Genomic DNA, 21,088 nt, shown 5'->3' on the forward strand with positions numbered 1-21,088 from the left:
CTGGTCAGTCAGAGCAGTACAGTCTGACTGGATGAACAAAAAGTCAATTACCACTGCTACTGGTAAAACTGACAATACGTTTTACTGATCTTAAGTCTACAGTCTATTCATTTATGATCAAAGATGAAAGAACTTTCAACAGTTTGGAGAATTTTTTTGTAATTTCATGTAGGTTTTTTCAAGAAGTTTAACGTTTTATTTTAAATCTAAACCAAATACAAGTGAAGACTTTCCAAGAATAACTTAAGGATTTCCATTCATACATTAATTACCACTTACAACACCACTAGGTTATTGGGATGATGCTTAAATTGAAGCAATTAAACAAAAAAACAGGGGGGAAAGACCCTATCCCTATCAAATGCTGATCCGAATAGAGGAGTGTGAAAAACCACATGTTCTATTTAAATTCCTCTCAGGTTTAACTCTAACTAAAGCAATAATGATAACATAAGTAATAACATCAAATTCTTAATCATAAATGAAAAGACAGCACAAAATGTCTACTCTTTCCTATTTAACCATCTGGAACATATTACAAACTCCCTGAAAGCAAGAAAAATCTGCAAGTATAATTACACTCTGGGACTATTAGCATGACATGCTTCGATAAATACTCCTAATAGGATCTGCTGACATAATAACTGGCATTAAAACTGATGGGTTTTCATTATTTGGCAATTTGTTCTTACTGGCTAAATACTAAAATTAAAAAAAAATGTCTATGGAATAGAGGAGGGAGGATTCCCCTCCCCCATACACACACACCATCACCCAGCAAGAGCAAAGCATGGCATGCTACTATAGAGGCAGAATGGCAAGGATAAACAAAGATCTGCAAAGGACTCAGTTCAAGTCATATTTTTTCCCCTTCCTTAAATATTCCCAGTCCCTGGCATCACATAGGCACAACTCTCTGCTCTGATAAAAAGCAACTTGAAGCCAGGACATGGTAGTTCACACCTATAATCCTAGCTACTCAGGAGGCTGAGATCTGAGGAATACCATTTGATGCTACCCCAAGTTGGCTTTATCTCCAATAAAGTAATTTTTAAAACCCAGAAGTGGTGCTGTGGTGATAGTGTACTAGCCTTGAGCAAAAGAAGCTCAGAGACAGCACCCAGGACCTGCGTTCAAGCACCACAACTGGCAAAAAAAAATGGTGGGGGGTGGGGGGCTTGAGAATACCTTGAGAGTACCTCAGGGATACAGCACTTGCATAGCATGTGTGAAGTTCTGGCTGAAATTTCCAGTACTGAAGGGGAGGGAGGGGGGAATATATCTTAATAGGTTAGGAGGATATATAAAAGCTTGAATTGGCTAAATTCTAGTTGGCTAAAGGTCTTAACAAAAAAACAAATATGTAAAATTTTCTGTTGATAGCTTTGGAGATTTAATATATATACACCAAGAAGGCTAAGCAAAGGAAGCACACCATCAGCTAGGGTTTATAAGAAAACTTTGGCAGCTGAGCAATGGAGGCAAAAGAGTTGCTGCGACAGCATTACCCAGATATAATGAGCACTGAGACTAAGCAGCAATACTTTGAGACACTGGACTAATTCAACAAGAGCTGCAAGCAGGGGCTGGGGATATGGCCTAGTGGCAAGAGTGCTCGCCTCCTATACATAAGGCCCTGGGTTCAATTCCCCAGCACCACATATACAGAAAATGGCCAGAAGTGGCGCTGTGGCTCAAGTGGCAGAGTGCTGGCGTTGAGCAAAAAGAAGCCAGGGACAGTGCTCAGGCCCTGAGTCCAAGCCCCAGGACTGGCCAAAAAAAAAAAAAAAGAGCTGCGAGCAATGAAGAGGCCAGACTACTTATCTCTATCTGTAAAGTATGAAAGTGATTTATGTTTACTGAACAACTTCAGAAAATAAAGGTAAATGAAAACAATAGTTAAATAAATCATTTATACTTAATTAAAATGAGTATCTGCAAATGCATTATTCTACAAATACAGATCTATATATACTTTTGTTTTAATGATTATGGATTCATAATGAACATACTGATTAAAAAACTTTAGTGGGCGGGCACTGGTGTCTCATGCCTGTAATTCTAGCTACTCAGGAATGTGAGCTATAAGGATTGCAGTACCAAGCCACACACAAAAAATTCTCAAGGGGGGCTGGGAATATGGCCTAGTGGCAAGAATGCTTGCTGCCTACACATGAAGCTCTCGGTTCGATTCCCCAGCACCACATATATGGAAAACGGCCAGAAGGGGTGCTATGGCTCAGGTGGCAGACTGCTAGCCTTGAGTGGGAAGAAGCCAGGGACGGTGCTCAGGCCCTGAGTCCAAGGCCCAGGACTGGCCAAAAATAAAATAAAATAAAATAAAATAAAATAAAATAAATTCTCAAGGAGCTGGGAATATGTCTTAGTGGTAGAGTGCTTGCTTAGCATGCATGAAGCCTTGGGTTCAATTCCTCAGCACCACATAAATAGAAAGCCGGAAGTGGCACTGTGGCTCAAGTGGTAGAGTGTTAGCCTTGAGCAAAAAGAAGCCAGGGACAGTGCTCAGGCCACAAGTTCAAGCCCCAGAACTGGCAAGTAAAATATATTTTTTTTTAATCCTCAAAATTCTTTTTTTTTTTTTTTAATCCTCAAAATTCTTACCTCCAATTAACTAGGAGAAAAAAAGACAGAAGTTGAAGGTATGGCTCACATTTACACTACCAGCCTTGACTGAAAAAGTTAAACAAGAGTTTAAGGTGCCTAAGGCCCAGTTCATTGCCCCAGTATCAGCACACACAGACACAGTCAGTCACAGACATACATATGCATGCAGACACACCAAACCCTGTGTTTTCTTTTTGTCGTGGTACTAGTCATAGAGCTTGAATCCAGGACCTGGGTGCTGTCCCTGAGAATTTGTATTCAGAACAGGCTAGCACTCCACCACTTGAGCTACACCTCCACCTTGGGCTTATTGGTAGTTAACTAGAGATAAGAGTCTCATGAAGTTTCCTGCCCAGACTGGCTTTGAATTATGATCTTCACCTTCCTGAATATCTAGGATTATAGGTGTAGCCACCAATGCCCAGCTAAAAACCATATATTTTGAAGTAATATAGTCAACTTCTCATATTACTAAATATGATTCTACATAGATTTTCTTGGTTGCAGTTTTTGCAAATGTGGGATTTGAACCTAGGCCTCATACTTTGCTTGCTGGCTGTTCAACTCACTCTTCTGCTATTATATCACTTGAGCCACATTTTCTAGCCTTTCTTTTTGCTGATATTTTTGGAGATGGAGTCTTAAAGACTTTTCTTCCCAGGCTGGCTTCAAATCATGATCCTCTAGAACTCTGCCTCTTGAATAGCTAAGATTATATATCACTAGCATTAGACTCTTCACATAATTCTTAACTTTTTTTTTTTTTTTTTTTTGCTCCAGGCTAGCACTCTACCACTTGAGCCACAGTGCCATTTCTGGCTTTCTTTGCTTATGTGGTGCTGAGGAATCGAACCCAGGGCTTCATGTATGCGAGGTGAGCACTTTACCACTAGGCTATATTCCCAGCCCCATAATTCTTATTTTCTATTACATACTCTCTGTGCATAGCACAGTTTTTGAGCAATGTAGTAATATGTCAAACCTTCGATTGGTTCCTGTTTTTTTTTTTTCAATTAAAAGTAATATTTGATGAGGTATCTTCTGGTTAAACTGCTTACATTCCTGTGAACAGCAAGGATCCAAGTGTAGGAAACTCATTTAGTTAAGCCAAGGACTTGTAGGAGATAACAGATGTCAGAGAGGTAGATGAATGAACTCAGTTATTTACACATTAACTATGAGGCAGCAACAGGACATCCAAGTACATACACTGAATTCATTTTTAAAGAAGTGATGGTAATGTACAGGCAATGACCCAGGGAAATTGGGAAGGAGGAGAGGAAAATGAATTTTCTGTACTTTGAAAACACTGAAATACTTAAGGGGGAGAGGCAGTTAAGAATAAATTTAGAGGGGCTGGGGATATAGCCTAGTGGCAAGAGTGCCTGCCTCGGATACACGAGGCCCTAGGTTCGATTCCCCAGCACCACATATACAGAAAACGGCCAGAAGCGGTGCTGTGGCTCAAGTGGCAGAGTGCTAGCCTTGAGCGGGAAGAAGCCAGGGACAGTGCTCAGGCCCTGAGTCCAAGGCCCAGGACTGGCAAAAAAAATAAATAAATAAAAAAAATAAAAAAAAAAGAATAAATTTAGAAAGACAGGAAATAAAGGGAAAAAGAAAACAAGAAGTTTAGAGTATAGAAATAATAGTATCTAGTTCCAAAAATTATTTTGGACCTGCTGAAAACAATCACATCACAACAAGTTCTTAGATAAGTCATGAGGCTTTGCTAAAATAAACCCCAGTAAGGATGAATGCATGCCTCCAAAAGCACCAGGAAACCAACACTACAATTCTTGCAACAATATGATTTCTTTTTAATGTTCCTACCACCATCTCCATTTTCATGCCATAAAAATCAAAAGATGTAAGTAACCAAGTATACTATGCAAATTCATGGAATAACATCATAAAGTCTCCTTTCATGGGGGGGGACGGGGGAGGGACTAGAAGTGTTTCCTTTCAAGGTGGTTGTCAAGATTCGTTATTATAGTAAACATGTTCTGTTCACAATTCCAATGTTTTTCAGACTTTCCTAAATTTCTTTTCTATTTGTTTGTTTGTTTATTTTTTTTCAATTTTTTATCAAACTGATGTACAGAGAGGTTACAGTTTGATACGTTAGGCACTGGATACATTTCTTGTACTGTTTGTTACCTTGTCCCTCATATTCCCCTCCCCCTCCCCCTTTGTTTGTTTATTACAAGGTTGATTTCACTTTCTTCTTCTATTTGCTGCAAAACCATCAGGGTTTAAGAGCCATTCATTCCCCAACAACTGCTTTCCAATCCTTTCCACCCACAGCCAACTTTTCAACTTTCTCCAGTTCTGCTCAGAAACTACTGATGCAAAAAACACACTCCTAGTTATAGGTGGGTCTCATGTGCATGTAAAAGGTGCCTGTGGGAGAGATCAAAAGTATCCTCTAGAACAAACTGCACTTATCAAGTGTGGGAGAATATGCTGAGCTACTGCTTGCTTTGGGGGTATTTCTACAGGCCAGCTTCACTCATTCCTATAATCTGGATATTTTATCTGTCACAATCAATCACCTACTCATAATCTGGATATTTTATCTGTCACAATCAACCAACCTAAACATTCTCTTTTTCAACCAGACTTACATTCTTTTTTTCTCCTTTTGGTTTTATTTTCTTTTTCTGTTGGTACTGGGGTTTAAACTCCTGGGCACTGTCTCTGAACTTTTTCATTCTGGTGCTCTAGTCTCACTTGAGCCACAGCTCCATTTCCAGATTTTTGGTGGTTAATTGGAGATAAGGGTCTCAGGAACTTTCCCAGCTCAGGCTGGCCTCAAGCCATGATCCTCAGATCTCAGCCTCCAAGAAGCTAGGATTACTACAGGCTTGAGCCACCAGCCCTTGAATTTCTTTTTTTTCTTTTGCCAGTCCTAGGCCGTGAACTCAGGGCCTGAGCACTGTCCCTGGCTTCTTTTTGCTTAAGGCTAGCACTCTGCCACTTGAGCCACAGCGCCCCTTCTGGCCATTTTCTGTAGATGTGGTGCTGAGGAATTGAACCCAGGGCCTCATGTACACGAGGCAAGCACTCTTGCCACCAGGCCATATTGCCAGCCCCCTTGAATTTCTTTACTACTTTTAACGTGTTATTTTAAGAAAGAGCATCAAAAGAGTAAGAAATATCAATTCTCACACACAAAAATCCATACAAGTATAAGAAACTATGCTAGCTAAAACTACATACTATGAATAAGCCACCCAACAAATAATTTTAATCACCTGTGAAATCAGATGGCTAAGACAGGGAAATGTACAAACAACAGAAACCACATGAATGATATTTACCCAAGGTTCAAATGGTCATTTTCATCTTCTCATGATTACTGTTCCTTTTCTCTTTCTTTTCCCCAGGTAAATATAACTTAGTATCACAACAGTACTAAATAGCAAGCTTATGGACTCTCCCCCCGAAAATACTATTTGACAGAAAAATTCAGTGTTACTGTAAATCACACTATTTTTTATTTTACTTTAGAAACTTGGTCTGCTTTAGCAAAGCCTACACTTAAAAAGAGATCTTTAATATTACAAAGCCTAACTGATTTAAAAGCACACTCTCCAACTGCCTCCCGTATCGTCATGAATGTTGGATGAATGGAATGCCTGTGCAGTAATGACAAATTTTTCCCAGCCTCCTCAGTCTCCTCTTCTGGGCTTTCTACTCTAATCTTTCATTTTCTCATCCTCTTCCCTCTGGAAAACTACAGGTATTCCTCATTTACCATAAATTGGTTGAATAACCCTCCTATGTGTTCTCACAGCATCCTGAGCTGACTCTGCTGTAAGTGAAGTAATTAGATAAGTGGACTATAAACTCCATTAGAGCAAAAAACCTGTCTTACTCTTTGTATGATTTACAAAGGTTAGGATAGTACCAAGCACTGAGTCAATTCTTAAAAGACAGTCAGCACGGGTCTCCACCAGCACCTTAGCACCCGTCTCTGCTCTAGCAATACTACCACTGTAGTAAGGCATACCATATTCATGTATGGAAGCCCAGATAACTTCCCTAGCAAATGCAGTCCTGTTACAGACTATCTATTGTGTGTCAAACAGTACATTATGGGCTCTATTTAATTTTATTTCTTCAAAACCTCATAAAGTAAAATAATTCCCCTCTTTCACTAATAATAAATCAGAGCTCAGAAAAGATAGGTCACTTTCTCATGGTCACAGGTAGCAGGTGAAGAAAGATTTATCTAAATCTATGGACTATAAATTGTAGCCACTTCCCCTTTGTTATTCTCATTTCCTAATACTAATTCACAAATTGCTTTTGTTGATTCCCAAAGGATATCTAAGATTGGGAAAGAATGATTAAGACTTATTTTTCTTGCTACATTCTGCAATGTCAAATATCCTTTGGGAATCCCATAAAATCGTTTTATGAATTATGTGGAAGACTGTAAAGATCTGTTAAGATTACTTGCTCTGGATTCAAATTCTATTTTTGCTATTAGATAGGTAAACTTGGATAGGTCATTTAATTTTGCATGCTTCAAATTTGCTAATCCAGAAAATAACCTGCAGTAGCTACAGGGTTGTTGTGAGGAATGAATTACAATATATATGAAGAATTTAAAATCAGGCCCATCATATAGTAGTAGTAACACTAATAGCTACAGTTATTATGTGCTTACTATGTATGCTACCATGTCTTCAAATATTTGGTATTGTTATTTAAGTTTACATAAAGGGAGGAACCCAAAGGAAAATGCCTCTGTAAATATAAAATATTTATCTAAATGAATTCTAGGAAATGAAAACAAGTGTTTTTCTTGTTTTGTTTCGTTAAAAAGTTTTTATAAAGTTGTTAACTTTTTGTATATAAGTAGCTCTCAAACTATTAAACTAATAAAAATACAGTATCCTTCATTGTTCACATTCAAACAATTCATTCTGAAAAACTCAGGAACCATCTAAATTGTCCTGGGATAGTAGGGGTATCATGGATATTTTCAATCTGAGGGAAACATAGTACATACAACATGTGCCAGATACCCTAATTTATAGTTAAGATTACTTAAGTGTAAGTAAATTTGTTCCTTATTAATATTTCTAAGAAAAAAATTTAAACATTTTTTAAGAAAATTGAGCTTGTGTTATTGCAGAGGGAAATAAAGAACAATTACACAGTTCTTCAGTGGATAATTAAAAACAGACAATAGGGGTTTCTAAATTAGCTGCAGAATAAGTAAAAAAGATGCCAGCATCTGCTTTTGGAGTTACATATATCTTTTGCGCAAGCTTCGCTTAAGATTTCTCTTGTTTAAAATGGGTCCCTGGGGAAGAAGCAAGAAGAAATTCTGTGACCATTTTCTGATGCAATACAGGGAGAGGCCTAATACTGAATTTGAAGAACATAATTACTCCATCCTAATTGTGATGGCACTATCCCTGTAAATTGGCTATAATTTCTGGTACATTTCATCTTTTTAAAGGGTATCTAATTTTCTTAATAAAATTATTTTCATCTGTAAGTTGTGAACTTGTAAACTAAATGTTTTCCTTATAAAATGCAAATTATAATTTGTTCTATTCGCAAAAGAAAAACATTTAAACAAGCTTATGTAACCCAGTCATAACAACATGAACTCTGGATTCTTCAATGTCCCCTTACAATTACTTGCTTTGTTTACTTTAATAATTCCACATTTCCCTCATATGAATTTTACTGTGAAAAGGGACCAGAGAATAAGGCAAATATCTGGATTTTAGTTCACAGTAGTCTTCACCACCCTATCATGTATTTTAGATTCTTACTCCTGTTTGTCAAACAATGGTATTATTTCTTCACACATGCAAAGATGAATCTATATTTCCTCTTCAGATATTTCTCATTTACTAAGAAGTTCAACCTATGGCTGAAGATACACTGGGCAAGGCATTACAAGGCAGACTTTGTAGGTGGATACCTGAATACATGAAAGCAGAAACTCAACAAGCACCCATAACTTGTCATTAACCTGCTTTTGTGACAGTAGGCTAAGTAAGTAGCTAGGATTACAGAAGTGAGCCACCAGTGCCCAACCAGGCTGCCACTGTTCTAATGTCTAAGTGTAATGGTCAATCTTGATTGGAACCCATCTGGGCCATTGGGGCCACAATTTGGTGTGTATCTCTGAGATTTTCATTAGATGTCAAGGGGTTCTGAACTGTTGTAACTCGATGGATTCCAAATTTGAAGAATTTTGGGAGACAATGAAAACTGAAGGCAGAGCCTGGGTAGAGGAGTTAGGTCACTGTTTGTTTTTTGTCAGTCACACAGCTTGAGCACTGTCCCTGAGCTCTTTTTGCTCAAGGCTGGCACTCTATTACTTTGAGCCATACTGCCACTTTTGGTTTTCTGGTGGTTAATTGGAATTGGAGGTAAGAGTATCAAGGGCTTTCCTTCCGTGGCTAGCTTTGAACCATGATCTTCAGATCTCATTCTCCTGAGTAGCTTAGGATTATAGTATCCTGGGCACCCAGGTGGGACTTGAACTCACAATCTGGTACACTGGCCACCCGGGTAGGACTTGAACCCATGACAATAAAGTCACCAGTACTTAGTCAATCAGGCTAGTCGCCTTTATTTGGTTGTGTACAGCGTCTGTTTGCCACCATCAGGATGGTGAAGAACAGCACAGTTTTTAAAGGCAAAAATCACATGTACCACAAGCAAGTAGGTCAGGCAGGGAAGGTAAAGCAAGCAGACATATAGAAGCAGAATTGGCAGTCAGTGATTACAAACACCATTACAACTCCTTAAACTCTGATAAACAAAGTAATCAAAACAGTAAGTCATTTAGGCAAGCAAAATACTCGGTTCAATTTTTGGTTCTGGGTGTGTCTGGTATTTACCTATTTAATTTCTTAATTAACCTTAAATCTTTCTTTCTGGAACTTCCCCTAAACTAAAACATGCACAGAGTGGTCTTCCTCATTCCTTTCTTTTGCAAAGGTCAAGCAGCTCTAGGTCAAGCTGCTTTTGGCTCCAGTTATTCCAGTTTAGGTTGGCCCTTCCCCAGGCCCACTACTTTGTCTAAGCCTGCTGTGTCTAGGGACTCAACAAAGGGGGGTTCCCTACACCTTTCACTTGGTTTTCACTGAATTACAATTAAGGTTACAGCAAGATGTGAGACACCAATGCCCCAGCTTTGGGGCAGCTTTTTCAAGTGCATTATCTTGTGCTAGTCCTAGACTTGTAGTCTCCTTCCTGTTTGCCTCAAGGTGAAGAACTTCTTCCACCAGACATTCTTAATGTCATGTTATTCTGTACCTGTTATATAGTAAATTATCCAAGGAGCCACATTTTGAAGGATCAAATCTTGGAGCCTTTATTAGAACATTAGCAGTCTGCAGGCAGCCAGTTGTTACAAAGGCCTGCAGCCCCAAATACCCTTAACACTGTTAGGAAATAGGCCAGAGAGGAAAGACAGAACAAAAACAATACCAACAAACCAATTCAGCTTCAATGGAGAGCTGAAGTGAGACAAGGGACAGGACACCAGATGTGAAGACAGAGAGGCGTGCCATGGCATAATGGCACCTGAGCTGATATGACCCTAACTAGGGTTAGGCCAGGGGGCTGGGTCACAAGAAACTCCCAGTCCCAGGCACTTGACTGACAGGTTCAGTAACCTACAGACCAAGTGCCCACCTCTGTCTCTGAGGATTCAGGAACACCCACTACCTGGGGATGGGACTTCCCTTCCTATAGGAATTCAGGCACACCCATCAAGATAAGATGCCAGATAGTGCAACTCGCCATGTGGCCAGTGATGGCACTGGCCAGATATGACCTCCATACCACACACCAATGCTTGGGCCAAACAATCCATGGCCTAAACCTTCTGATAATATAATATTATAATATGATATGGTAAAATGTTATAATAATGTAACTCCTTTTTGCTTGTCCCTTTCAGATATTTTTCACAGCAATCCAAAGCAACCAAAACAGTAAGCATAAGCAAGCTTTTCTCCCAGTCTAGCTAGATCACATAGTCTAGCTAAATCACTTTTATGCAAAAAGTTAGATGGTAAATTATTTTTGGTTTTACATATTATGGGTTCTCTGTCACAACTACTCAACTCTCTGAGTGTGAAAACAGCTGTAAACTATATGCAAACTAATGGGAACTCTATTTTTGAGCAAATAAAACTTTATTTCTAAGAAAGAGACTGAAGGCCAGAGTTGGCCCATAGTTTGCTGACTCCTGGTCTAGATCATACCAAACCAAACCAACTCAAACAAAGCCAGGCACTGGTGCCTCATGTCTGTACTGCTGGCTACTCAGGAAGCTGAGCACTAAGGAGCAAGGTTGAAGCCAGCTCAAACTCTAAAGTCTGACTCTTATCTCCAGCAAAAAGCTGGACTAGAGGTGTGGCTCAAGTAGTAGAGCATCAGCCATGAGGTAAAATGCCAAGTTAGAGCTGGAGACCCTAAGTTTAAGCACTGGTGTCAGCACAAAAAGGGGGGGGGGGGATTATAAATTAGTTAAATGCTAAGGAAAAATAGTTTCTGAACAGAAAACTCAAGAAAATTATGAGTCATCTTAAATTTCTCAGAACAGTGAGAAATAATAGTATAAGAGACAGCATGATACAGCAGAACCTATACAAGCTTTTAATACACACCAGTTGCTTAATAAACATTGATCTCCTTTTTCTCGTCAGTAGGGCCATCTATCAAGCCAATGCTTGCTGCTAAGCCTTGCTCCTAAAATAATTTATTCTGGCCCTCTGACAAGAGCCTGACTCTTGATGTTGGTAAATATACTCCTGGTACCCCTGCCTCAAGCTTTTAGTGCTACTTCATTCCTTCTTTTCCCACATGAATTCAAAGCCACACATCACAACTTCATCCATTCCAGACAGCAAATGTCAGAACAACTATCACTCACCCATAAAAAGCTGGTTAGAAACACAGAGTAGTAAACAAGAGGCTCCAAACAAGGTAGGTGAGGGAGGACAGGTAGTGTTACTTCCCTGTCCCAGACTTTTAAAAGGAGCCAGGCAAAGAGAGGCTGTTAATTTAAATTAAAATGTTATCTACTTTAGAGGGAACAAAGAACATCTCACTTTATGCAAAGTGCTCTGTAAAGAAAGACCTTAGTTATAACAGGGGAAAATACCTCACTAAGCTTTATTCTGATGCTTTTATCTAGATCATTCTGTTTCCAGCTGTGAAACTGACTGATGTTTTTGAAGCTCCCAAGGAGCCTCTACTAGTTACCATGGTTACTACATTAAAACAGTACAAAAAAAAAGTAGGAGAGAATAGCAATTTGAAGAGAAAAACAGACTTCTTGAATTTTACCAATTAAGCCAATAGTAACAATCCGTGATTGGACAAAGGCTTCAAGACTAATTTTCCTACAGTGCTTGGTATCTCAGTGCATAGATCTAGTACCTCAATGGATCACTTTGCCTCATCCAGGAGTGATTCTCAATTGCAAATAGTCACTTTAAAAAGACAATATTTTAGCAGGACACTGCTGAATTTTTTTTTTCCAACACAAACCCTTACTTGGGGGAAAAAAATTAAGAGCAGGAAGTTGCATAGTAATTAATACATGAATCTGAGCCTAGGACGGTATCTCTGGGATTTAATAGAAAGCTGCTCAAATCATTCTTCTCAACAATTTATTTTTTCAAAAGCTTTTCATCAGGCCAAGTGTGGTAGCTCATACTTGCAATCCTAGCTACTCATGAGGATCATGATTTGTGGCCAGCCCAAGCAAAAAGTCTGAAAGTCAATTAATAAAAAGCTGCTACCAGCCTGTGATCGCAACAACATGGGAAGTGTACATAGGAGGATTGTGGTCCAGGCTAGCTAGACTATAAACACAAGACTCTATTATTAAAGCAAGCTGGGCACTGGTGGCTCACACCTGTAATCCTAGCTACTCAGGAGGCTGAGATCTGTGGAATCATGGTTTGAAGCCACTGTCAGGCCACTGGAGGGCTCAGAGAATAAACCACCTCCCTATCAGGAAATACCATCTGCATCAGCCTAGAAGCACAAGCCTGAGACCAACTGGAACCACCCAGACTTGCAGAACAAGCCATGTGCTAACAGCTACCATCGCGGACCAAACCACCTTTTGCCCCTGCCATATAAACCCTGCCTGAGCCAGGCCCAGACGCAACCTCTCTGATCCCAACCAGAGGGGCGCCCGGGAGCATACCCCCAATAAACTCTTTGAATTACCTCTACTTCTCACTGCGTGCTCTCTTCTCACCTAGAACCTTTTAACTACCACTAGCAGAAAAGTCAGTGAGACTCTTATCTCCAATAAACTGCTTAATTTATTATTATACAGGGCATTTGGCCCTGTATATGATAATGGATGTATGACAATAAAGCAGACAGACAGAAGCCATGCCTTGTCCAACATGGTGGTGGTGGTACACACCAGCCACCTGGAAGGTAGAGATCAGGAAGACCATGGTTTGTGGCCATCCCAGGCAAAGACGTGAGCAAGATTCCATCTCAGCCGGTAAGGTAGGCAAGGTGAAATGGCTTTGTGGAGGCACAGTTAGAAGAATCACAGCCTTAGGCTGGCACTAGACAAAGTAGTGAAACCCAATCAGGAAAAATAACTACAGCAAAAAGAGCTGGTGGTGTGGCTCATACGGTACAGTGCCTGCCTAGCAAGTGTGTGGTCCTGAACTCAAATCCAGAACTCTTTTTCATATGTCATTAGAAGCCTCAAAAGATACAAAATAAAAGAAATAAAAGACCTGAAGCCAGGCATGATGGTGCAAGCAGGTAATCTCAGCTATGTAAGAGGAAGAGGTAGGAGGGTTTTGAGGATGAAGTTAGAAAGACTCTATCTCATAGAACAAAAATGCTGGAGACATTGATCTAGGGATACATGACTTCAATCTGAAGTACCATGAAAAAGGAAAAAAAGGAAAGAACTGAAGATAACTATCTGGCAAAGCAGCAGCACTGCAGGGAAGTGCTTCAGACCAGAGGACTGACTGTGATTTTCCTACTTCCAAGCTGCATGTGTGCACAAGAAACCCAGACATATACCAAGCTGTCAACTCTCCCCTAAACAAATCTTTAATTCAATTTTTAAGTCTTTACTATGTTTATTTTTTTAATTTCTGTCTAAGGACAATCTGTAAGAACTAATAGCAAAATATGTGCAAAACATTCAAAAGTCTAATAAAAGCCACTCGAGCTACAATATTAAAGGAGCCTAATTATGTAGCAATAGATAACTAGGTCAAAGTAACATCAGTACAGACAAAAACATGTATACAAGGAAATCTAGTATAGTAAAGGTAGACCTTAAAATCAGTTTTAAAGGTAGACTTCTGAAGGAAGTTGGCAAATCAGTGGGTAAAAAAATAAACAAACGTAGATGCTGGGAATATGGCTTAGCGGTAGAGTGCTTGCCTTGCATGCAGGAAGCCCTGGGTTCGATTTGTCAGCATCACATAAACAGAAAAGGCCGGAAATGGCGCTGTGGCTCAAGTGTTAGAGTGCTAGGCTTTAGCAAAAAGAAGCCAGGGACAGTGCTCAGGCCCTGAGTCCAAGCTCCAGGGCTGGCAAAAATAATAATAAATGTAAAATAAATGCTACCAGAATTATTTATTTCAGACTTTAAAAGTCATATTTCTACATAATATGACTTGCAAAAATTATGAAAGAATACTGATAGCTATGTCCTGTTATTAAATAGACAACACCAACAGCCAGGCAAAGAAAATAACACCAACATGTGATAGAAAATACCAAATGGTTACAACTTAAATGGCATCCCTTTTATCTTTTAGATTCTCTTTAAAAAAGAAAACCCCTAATTTATCTGTGAATGTATGAGCTGTCTCCCTCAACTAGAAGATGTCATATGTTTGAATATTTTTACACTAAACATGAAGGAAAAATTAGAGCAAAATTATAGATTTGAATACTTAAACATTTAAAAGCTTCTATATACAAGAATTCATATAAAATGAACAGTGAAACTGAAGGGAAAATTCAGTTATAAAAAGCAGTGAATATTAAAAATTCATAAGATGGGTAAGATACCAAATAGGTAAGTGAACAGAGGACTCTAAATACAACAAAGAATTAAAATAAAGTAGCAATGTGTAGTGATGAGTTTGATAAATGCTGGGTGAGACATAGGGGTGATAATGTGGGGAGACTCGCCCGCTCACTGGCTGGAGAGAGAAAAGCTGACAGCACTGATCGTGCAGCAATCTGACACTGAGTCACTCTGGGAGGGAATTATTACAATTTAAGAAAAGTTTAATTCCACATCGTATTTGACAGCTGCGCTACTAGACAAATTGAGTAACATTTTTAGCATCCGTCTCTTCATTGTAAAATATGAAGTTGTCAATGTTATTCTAATGATAGTGTAATAAAGCATGGGTTTGATTCACACAGTTTTTAGATGCTCTAGAAACAGACCTTGCAAGTTTATTATTGGACCTGTGTGAATACATACATGAAATATACTTCAAAGAGCCCCCTTATCCAAAAGAAAACTGAAAACCACTTTAACACTAGAGCAGTGTGAAAGTCACCTATTCCCTAGCATAGTACAAGCCCAAGTTTGGAATTCACTATAAAAATTCAGGTAAATACTAAAGGTGATCTTGAACTTACCCTGTTTATTTCTAAACTCCTCAGAGTAGTTTGTAGTGATTTCTTAGGAGATTAACTTCTTATCTAATATAGTTGTAACAGGAACCTGAAATTAAGAAAACAGTTTAAGTCAGTTAGATCTATCTAGATCAGTCACATGAAATTAATACAATCTAATTTCGGAAGAGGAGAAAGGTAATATTGTTTGATATATTTATAGTGCTCTTCTTAATTCATTAAGTTATATAGTAATGTTGGGCACCAGTGGCTCATACCTGTAATCCTAGCTACAAAGGAGGCTGAGATCTGAAGATAAAGTTTCCAAGATAGCCCAGACAGAAAAGTCCAAGAGGATCTTATCTCCAATTAACCACTAAAAGCAGGAGGTGGTGTTATGGCTCAAGTAGAAGAGCTCTGGCCTTGGAGCAAAGTCAGGGACAGTGCCCAAACTTTGAGTGCTAGGACTAGCACCAAAAAGAAAAAAGATAAGTATTAACTAGTTTTCTTCTCTGGTATAGCTGGAAAAAAAAAAGTGTAACTAATTTATAAACTACACTGGTATTCTCTAGAAGCAAACAAAAACTAGAGATGTTATGTAAATAGTTTTTTTTTTAAGAGCTCAAAGAATTAACCCCCACCCCAATAAACCCTCAAAGAATCCACAACCAAATTAAAGAACAATTGTTTTTGTTTTTGGTCAGTCATGAGGCTTGAACTCAGGGCTGGGCACTGTCTCTGAGCTCTTTTTGCTCAAGGCTAGCATTGCTCACTTTTTGCTCAAAGTGCTAGCATTCTAGCACTTTGAACCACAGTGCCACACCCGTTTTCTGTGTTAATTGTTGATAAGTGTAAGGTCCAACCCCAGGAGGGCTCCATGCAGATGCCCAGCAACTGTTTAAGTCTGCGCCCAGTACCTAAGTTACCTAGGTAACTGGCACACCTGGAGACAGTCACCTCCTGCTCTGAGGTCACATCCAATCCAGCTGGCCATATCTCCCACCTTTTCCTATATAATCTAGCTCTCTTTCCTTTTCTCTCTTACTCTCTCTTGCTCTCTTTTTCCCTTCTTCCTTCCCCTCTGTCTCCCCACAGCTCCATCTTGTGTGGGCTGGCAGTTTGCTTTCCCCCCAATAAACTCCTTTCTGCCTGAACCATATGGCTGGTTTCCTTTCTGGCAAACCTTACAATAAGAGTCTCCCAGACTTTCCTGCTGAGCTAGTTTTGAACTGGAATCCTCATTACAGGCATGAGCCACTAGCACCGAGGTATATATATATGTTTTAATAAGACCCTATCTCAAAAACAAGTGGAACAAAAACAGGCTAGAGGCCTGCCTCAAGTGGTAAAGTCCAGTCCTAACAAGTATCAAGCCCCGAGTTCAAATCTCAATACCACTGAAATAGAAAACATTAATTATGAAACTTTATTTCTCACAACGCGCCAGACTTTTAAGACAACCCCCCCCCAAAAAAGCAAAGGAAGGAGTCATGATGTTGTCAAAAAAGAAATGTATTCATTAGCTGAATTATGAAATGGTAACCCCTCTGTACAACATCTTAATAAAATTATATTTAATTTTTTAAGTTTTAAAAGCAAGCCACAGTGACAGAATTCTATCCAATCAAGCACATGCAAACACAGTAAGTGTATCAATGTTTGTATAAAGATCTACAGGGGAGGGCTGGGGATATGGCCTAGTGGCAAGAGTGCCTGCTTCATATACATGAGGCCCTGGGTTCGATTCCCCAGCACCACATATACAGAAAATGGCCAGAAGTGGCGCTGTGGCTCAAGTGGCAGAGTGCTAGCCTTGAGCAAAAAGAAGCCAGGGACAGTGCTCAGGCCCTGAGTCCAAGCCCCAGGACTGGCCAAAAAAAAGATCTACAGGGGATTTTAAGTATAATTTTAACAAAAAGCAACTGAAAAGTAAAAGTACTTTGTGCTAGCAGTGTAGCTCAATGGTATAGTACTTGCCTAGTATGAGAAAAGCCTTGGGTTGTATTTCTAGTACAAGAAAAAATGGAGGGAAAGAGGGAAAAGGAGGGAGGGAGGGGAAAAAAGAGACAGAAAGGGAGCAGGGAGGGAGGGAGGGAGGAAGCGTAGGAAGGAGGAAGGTAGGGAGAGTCTAAGTAAAAGAGCCCTGGACATTATACATGACATACTTAAGACTAAAGGTAGAGAGAAAACAGGCCAGATATTGAGCTCCGGATCCAAGGAACATACAAACTATTCTATGCCACCATAACTGAAAGTAGTATATCTGGGAAAAGCATATCAACCAATCCCAATATGAACTTTATTTGAATGCCAGTTGAAAATAAGTCACCGTAAGGTGAGTGAAATGTATACAATATAGTAGAAAGAAAAGATATTTATTAAATAATGCTAGGAAAATCATTGTAGAACCATGTGATACGGTACAAACAACAAAAGTAAAGGCTAAAAACAAGTTTGTAAGACAATGTGGAGATACCTTTAAAAAATGTACACATCAGGGCTGGGAATGTGGCTTGGTGGTAGAGTGCTTGCCTTGCATGCACAATGCCCTGAGTTTGATTCCTCAGCACCACATAAACAGAAAAGGCCAAAAGTAGCACTGTGGCTCAAGAGGCACAGTGCTAGCCTTGAGCAAAAGAAAAAAAAAAAAAAGAAAAAAGCCAGGGACAGTGCTCAGGCCTTGAGTCCAAGCTCCAGGGCTAGGAAAAAAAAAAAAAATGTACTATACATCATTATATGCTTCCTTACTGATAGTTAACAGCCCTTTCTATGAAATAAATTCGGACAAGAAAAAACTCAAACCTAAATCTTATCAAGTTTTATACCCAACTGAAGATTTACAGGAGGAGCTAGGCATGATGGTCTGTGCCTATAACCTCAGCTACTCTAGGGACAGAGGTTGAAAGGATTGTAGACTGAAGCTAGCTGGGACAAAATATTAGCAAGATTCCATCTCAACTAGCATCTGGGTAAGGAAGCATGCACTTGTAATGCTAGCTAGTGAGGGAGGCATATATACGAAGATCATAGTGGCCCCCAAGCACACCCCAAGACACTATGAAAAATAACTAAAGCAAAAGGGTTTAGGGTGTGGCTCAATAATTTCAGTTCCAACAGCCTTAAAAACAATGCCTAAGTATTAACTTAACCAAGGATATAAAAGACACTACACCAAAAAACAAGAAAACCCTGAAGAAAGAAACGGAAGAAGACACCAAGTCACAAAGACCTTCATGCTTATTGATGGGCAGAATTAAGACTGAAAAAAAGGCTGTGGACAAATGCAATGTAATGCCCACCAAAGGCCCAATGTTATTTTTCAAAGAAAATCAATCCAAAAGTTTATATGGAAGCATAAAAACTAAAAGAAACAAAAGCAATTCTGAAGAAAAAAAGCAATGCTGGAGGTGCCACAGATGATGTATGGAAGATCTCTAAAGCATCATAATTCTTACACAAAACCACAGGTTCTGGAAATCCAATCAGGAGAAGCAGTTCAAGGTGTCTCACAAAAAGGGAGAGACTTGGCAAGAGGTGTAGCTCCCATGGTAGAGGCCTGCCTTGCAAGCATATGGCCCTTTGTTCAACTCTCAGTAATACCACAATAATGAAAGATTAAAGATAAAAACAAATAAAATAAACATAAAAACAAATAAAATAAAGAACTACAAATAAAAAACAACACAAACAACACTGAGAATTAAACACTTTCTTGAAATAAATCCTGACAAGAAAAAAACTCAAAACTGAATCTCATCAAGCTTTATACCCAACTGAAAATTTACAGCAGGCATGATGGTATATGCCTACAAGATGATGTCTGTAAGAAAGTCTCACAAGGTGGAACTTATTTTAGTAAAACAGGATAAAGTAGGGAGAAATGGAGATGAGCAATAGTTGCTGCTCATAGCACAGGAAATGGGAGTTCAGTATCACAACACTGAATTCAAACTATATTACAAGGCAAGCCACAGTAACAAAACAGCTTGGCATAGGCACAAAAAGAGATCCAAAGACTAATGGAACAGAACTGAAGATCCAAGAACAAAACCACAGAGGTACAGCAATTAAAATTTTGACAAAGGAACAAAAAACAAATGCTGTGAAATTTTGACAAAAGAACAAAAACAAACACTGGAGAAAAGACAGTATCTTCAACAAATGGTGCTGGGAAAATGGTTATCTACAGGCAGAACACTGAAACTGGACCCCTACCTCGTACCTTGTACAAAAATCAACTCCAAATAGACTTTTAAGAACCCAAAGTATAATATAAAATTTTAAATCTACTATGGGAAAACCTTGGGAGATATAGGTACAGGTAATTTTTTTTTTCCTGAATGGGACTCTAAATACCCAGAAAATAACATGATTTAACAAATAGGAACACAACAAATGAAAAAGTTTCTGCACAGCAAAAGAAACAATTAAAAAACTAAGAGACAAACCATAAGAAGGGAGAAAATCTTCTATAGCTATTCAATGGATAAAGAACTAATAGACTATAAAGAGCTAAAAAATCTAAACAGCAAAAGAGCAATTACTCCAATTAACAAATGGGCAAACAAATCAGACAGTTCTCAGAAGAAGAAATACAAAAGACTAATTGATGAACAAAGAGATATTCAATCTCCTTAGTCATAAAGGACATACAAATCAAAACTATACTAAGGGGCTGGGAATGTGGCCTAGTGGCAAGAGTGCTTGCCTCATATACATGAAGCCCTGAGTTCGATTCCCCAGCACCACATATATAGAAAATGACCAGAAGTGGTGCTGTGGCTCAAGTGGCAGAGTGTTAGCCTTGAGCAAAAAGAAGCCAGGGACAGTGCTCAGGCACTGAGTCCAAAGCCCAGGACTGGCCAAAAAAAAAAAAAAAAGAGAGAGAGAGAGAGACAAAACTATACGAATATTCCATCTCATTTTGTCAGAATGGTTGTCAGAAAACAAGCAATAATAAATGCTGACAAGAAGTGGGGGGTAGGGTCCTTCATACATTGCTGGTAGCAATATAAATTAGTGCAAACACCATGGAAATCAGTATGGAGGTTCCTCTAAAAGCTAAAATTCAACCTACCTTATGACCCTGCCATTCCACTCTTGGGCATATACATGATGAAGTAAACATCAGTACTCAAGAATGGTACAGGGCAAAAAAAAAAAAAAAAAAAAACACCAAAAAACAAACAAGGGCTGGGAATATGGCCCAGTGGCAAGAGTGCTCGCCTCACATACATGAAGCCCTGGGTTCGATTCCTCAGCACCACATATACAGAAAATGACCAGAAGTGGCGCTGTGGCTCAAGTGGCAGAGTGCCAGCCTTGAGCAAAAAAGAAGCCAGGGACAGTGCTCAGGCCCCAAGTTCAAGGCCCAGGACTGGCAAAAAAAAAAAAAAAAAAGAAGGAGAATGGTACATGCATACCTATGAGGACTGAGTGATACGCACAAGAACCAAACAGCAGAGTCCACCAAAGCTGACTGGGCAAAGAAAACACAGTACGTGTGTACATACACATGTATGTGTGTGCGAATGTACACATACGTGTATATGTACCATGGAACATTATATGGCCCTATATGAGAATGAAATAATGAAGCTGGGTGCTGGCGGCTCGGGCCTGTAATCCTATCTACTCAGAGGTTGAGATGAGGATAGCAGTTCAAAGTCAGTCCTGGCAGACCATGAGACTCATATCTCCAATAAACTACTCAGAAAAAGACAAAAGTGGTGCTGTGGCTCAAGTAGTAGAGCACTAGCCTTGAGTGAAAGAAGCTCATGGACAGCACCCAGACTCTGAGTTCAATCTCTAGGACCAGAACAAAAAAGAATGA

General features: G+C 39.2%; 1 protein-coding gene across 10 annotated transcripts in view; it reads right to left on the minus strand.

Moving 5' to 3' along the window:
- The window catches only part of Ncoa1 (nuclear receptor coactivator 1), a 189,366-nt gene that overhangs the window by 96,788 nt on the left and 71,490 nt on the right, over positions 1-21,088 (minus strand). For 6 of the 10 annotated variants that reach the window (XM_048353318.1, XM_048353311.1, XM_048353313.1 and 3 more), the window contains one exon: positions 15,280-15,364. The gene's annotated coding sequence lies outside the window, so the exon portion shown is untranslated. Of the gene's footprint in view, positions 1-2,622; positions 2,675-2,805; positions 2,816-10,996; positions 11,008-12,931; positions 12,944-15,279; positions 15,365-17,731; positions 17,755-21,088 lie in introns of those variants that run through there. The other 4 variants (XM_048353314.1, XM_048353315.1, XM_048353316.1 and 1 more) reach the window with 4 other exon arrangements.

Source organism: Perognathus longimembris, chromosome 8 (genome assembly GCF_023159225.1).
Source record: "Perognathus longimembris pacificus isolate PPM17 chromosome 8, ASM2315922v1, whole genome shotgun sequence".
NCBI classification, from domain to species: domain Eukaryota; kingdom Metazoa; phylum Chordata; class Mammalia; order Rodentia; family Heteromyidae; genus Perognathus; species Perognathus longimembris.